At 49.9% G+C, this 3,461-nt stretch overlaps 2 non-coding genes across 2 annotated transcripts; both read left to right on the top strand.

The window, feature by feature from the left end:
• Window positions 1–409: 409 nt before the first annotated feature.
• Window positions 410–2,316, top strand: LOC123719712. Its single transcript, XR_006755780.1, has one exon. It is a non-coding gene; the product is annotated as a small subunit ribosomal RNA (ribosomal RNA).
• A 350-nt stretch (window positions 2,317–2,666) lies between these two features.
• On the top strand, window positions 2,667–2,823 carry LOC123719711. Its single transcript, XR_006755779.1, has one exon. It is a non-coding gene; the product is annotated as a 5.8S ribosomal RNA (ribosomal RNA).
• Window positions 2,824–3,461: the final 638 nt, after the last annotated feature.

The following is a 3,461-nucleotide window of genomic DNA, read 5'->3' as shown; positions in this document are numbered from 1 at the left end:
ATTTGTGTGTGCGCATGTAATTGCCAGCAGAGTTTTTAATATGTTTACAATAACGTATTGAATAAAAATTGAGAAGTTGCGTTTAGATGAATGTTCAATTTTCAAATTGTCACAACATCGATTCCCGCCGCGGGGTCGTGTTCGTTGCAGTTTTATGTCCCTCACAGTGGTCGAGCATCGTTGTACATCACCTCGTTGCGAGATCGTGACGGGACGGCCGCTCGTAGACCGGTCAAAGTTAGTCTATCGATATGAAGCGCGAACGTCGCGTCGCGTGCAAATTCGACGCGTTACGTTCACGCGTGTCGAGAAGGCGCGCGCGCAAGCGCGCGCCCCTCGACGGCCGCCGAGCCAGCGGCTCGCCGAAGCCGCGTGACCGCGGTGTAGGCGTGTCGTTTGCGTAAGCAGCTCCCTGGTTGATCCTGCCAGTAGTTATATGCTTGTCTCAAAGATTAAGCCATGCATGTCTCAGTGCAAGCCGTATTAAGGCGATACCGCGAATGGCTCAATATATCAGTTTTGGTTCCTTAGATCTTACTCAGTTACTTGGATAACTGTGGTAATTCTAGAGCTAATACATGCAATCAGAACTCTGACCAGTGATGGGATGAGTGCTTTTATTAGATCAAAACCAATCGGCGGAGGGCCATGCGTCCGAAGTCGTTAATTTTGATGAATCTGGATAACTTTTGCCGATCGCACGGTCCAGTACCGGCGACGCATCTTTCAAATGTCTGCCTTATCAACTTTCGATGGTAGTTTCTGCGACTACCATGGTTGTCACGGGTAACGGGGAATCAGGGTTCGATTCCGGAGAGGGAGCCTGAGAAACGGCTACCACATCCAAGGAAGGCAGCAGGCGCGCAAATTACCCACTCCCGGCACGGGGAGGTAGTGACGAAAAATAACGATACGGGACTCTTACGAGGCCTCGTAATCGGAATGAGTACACTTTAAATATTTTAACGAGGAACAATTGGAGGGCAAGTCTGGTGCCAGCAGCCGCGGTAATTCCAGCTCCAATAGCGTATACTAAAATTGTTGCGGTTAAAAAGCTCGTAGTTGCATTTGTGCGCCGCGCTGTCGGTGCACCGCATCCGCGGTGATACTGACACGTCTGCGGAGCATATCGTCGGTGAGCCGGCGGTAAAACGCCGGTTCAATATCAAAATCCTATCGCGGTGCTCTTCGGTGAGTGTCGAGGTGGGCCGACAATTTTACTTTGAACAAATTAGAGTGCTCAAAGCGGGCTCAAAATGCCGCTTGAATATTTCGTGCATGGAATAATAGAATATGATCTCGGTTCTATTTTGTTGGTTTTCAGAACTCCGAGGTAATGATTAATAGGGATAACTGGGGGCATTCGTATTGCGACGTTAGAGGTGAAATTCTTGGATCGTCGCAAGACGAACATCAGCGAAAGCATTTGCCAAAGGTGTTTTCATCAATCAAGAACGAAAGTTAGAGGTTCGAAGGCGATTAGATACCGCCCTAGTTCTAACCGTAAATATGTCATCTAGCGATCCGCCGACGTTACTACAATGGCTCGGCGGGCAGCTTCCGGGAAACCAAAGATTTTGGACTCCGGGGGGGAGTATGGTTGCAAAGCTGAAACTTAAAGGAATTGACGGAAGGGCACCACCAGGAGTGGAGCCTGCGGCTTAATTTGACTCAACACGGGAAATCTCACCAGGCCCGGACACCGGAAGGATTGACAGATTAACAGCTCTTTCTTGATTCGGTGGGTGGTGGTGCATGGCCGTTCTTAGTTGGTGGAGCGATTTGTCTGGTTAATTCCGGTAACGAACGAGACTCTAGCCTGCTAAATAGGCGTCGTCATTCAAGGTGTGCGCGACTCTCGGGGAGCGCAACTCACTGGCGACGTATTAAAATTCTTCTTAGAGGGACCGGCGGCTTCGAGCCGCACGAGATTGAGCAATAACAGGTCTGTGATGCCCTTAGATGTCCTGGGCCGCACGCGCGCTACACTGAAGGAATCAACATGTTCTCCCTGGCCTAGAGGCCCGGGCAACCCGTTGAAACTCCTTCGTGCTGGGGATTGGGGTTTGCAATTATCCCCCATAAACGAGGAATTCCTAGTAAGCGCGAGTCATAAGCTCGCGTTGATTACGTCCCTGCCCTTTGTACACACCGCCCGTCGCTACTACCGATTGAATGATTTAGTGAGGTCTTCGGACCGACACGCGGTGGCCTCACGGCCGTCGGCGTTGCTGGGAAGTTGACCAAACTTGATCATTTAGAGGAAGTAAAAGTCGTAACAAGGTTTCCGTAGGGGAACCTGCGGAAGGATCATTAACGTTGGTTTTTTCTTTTTGTTTTGTTGTTGTCAAAGACTCGCAAAAAAAGAAAAAAATACAAAAACACGTGAATGATACGAATCAAAATCGAATCCGAGACGGTTGACTCTCTCTCGTCGATTCGCGACGTGTGCGTTGCGACACGCTTTGATTAGCGTTCGCTATCGCCTATTGATACTTTGAAATAATATTTTAATTTTTGTGTACAACCACGCAAATAAAAGAGATTTTCTTTCTTTTCATTTGTCGTACACGTTAATGATAAGTATTATTTTCAAATTTTTTTGTTTAATTTTTTCGCACCTTTTATATTTTCTCATACAAAAACACACACAAAAACAAAACGATTACCCTGAACGGTGGATCACTTGGCTCGCGGGTCGATGAAGAACGCAGTTAACTGCGCGTCATAGTGTGAACTGCAGGACACATTTGAACATCGACATTTCGAACGCACATTGCGGTCCGTGGAGAAATATCCAGGACCACTCCTGTCTGAGGGCCGGCTGCATAAAAACAAAAAGCCACACTGTTCGCGTGACGAGCGGCGATCGCTGCGACTCCGGTCGTAGCGCCGCATCTCTGTCGCGCGTGCAATTGACGGTTTCGCTAGGCCGCCGAGCGGCCGAACGATCCGTTCGAATATATGTTCGATTACGACTCGTCATCCGTATTGGCCGTGTTAAGCCACGTCTATACGATACTTTTGTCGCACAAATAAATTCTCCCCGCCGCACCGTGTCTCCCGCGGCACGGGTGCGCGTCGAGTCTTTACGCAACGACAACGACAACGACGACAACGACGTTCGCGTTTACGCGTCGCGCGTGTTTGCTCGCATCGTCCCGGTCCCGCATGGCGATCGCGCGACGGTCGGCGCCGGTGCGCGCGTCGACGTGTCTCGACGCTGTCGTTGAAAGTTGTCGCGTTCGGCTCAGTTTCTCTTACTCTCGCGAGAGGAAGCGAAACGCGCGCGCCCGCTGCTCTAGCGGTTGCGCCCAGTGTGTGCGTGCGGTGTTTGTGCAATTGTAGTGTGTACGAAATTATTGTGACGTGTGTTCTTAAAACGGACGGAACGATGCCGTCGTTAACGAACAACAACAGAAGAACCGCTTGGTGGTGTGCGATTGATTGATTTCGCGCAA

Source organism: Pieris brassicae, unplaced genomic scaffold, assembly GCF_905147105.1.
Source record: "Pieris brassicae unplaced genomic scaffold, ilPieBrab1.1, whole genome shotgun sequence".
NCBI lineage: Eukaryota > Metazoa > Arthropoda > Insecta > Lepidoptera > Pieridae > Pieris > Pieris brassicae.
Note: the sequence above shows the minus strand (reverse complement) of the source record. Positions and strands in the feature narration are given on the sequence as shown.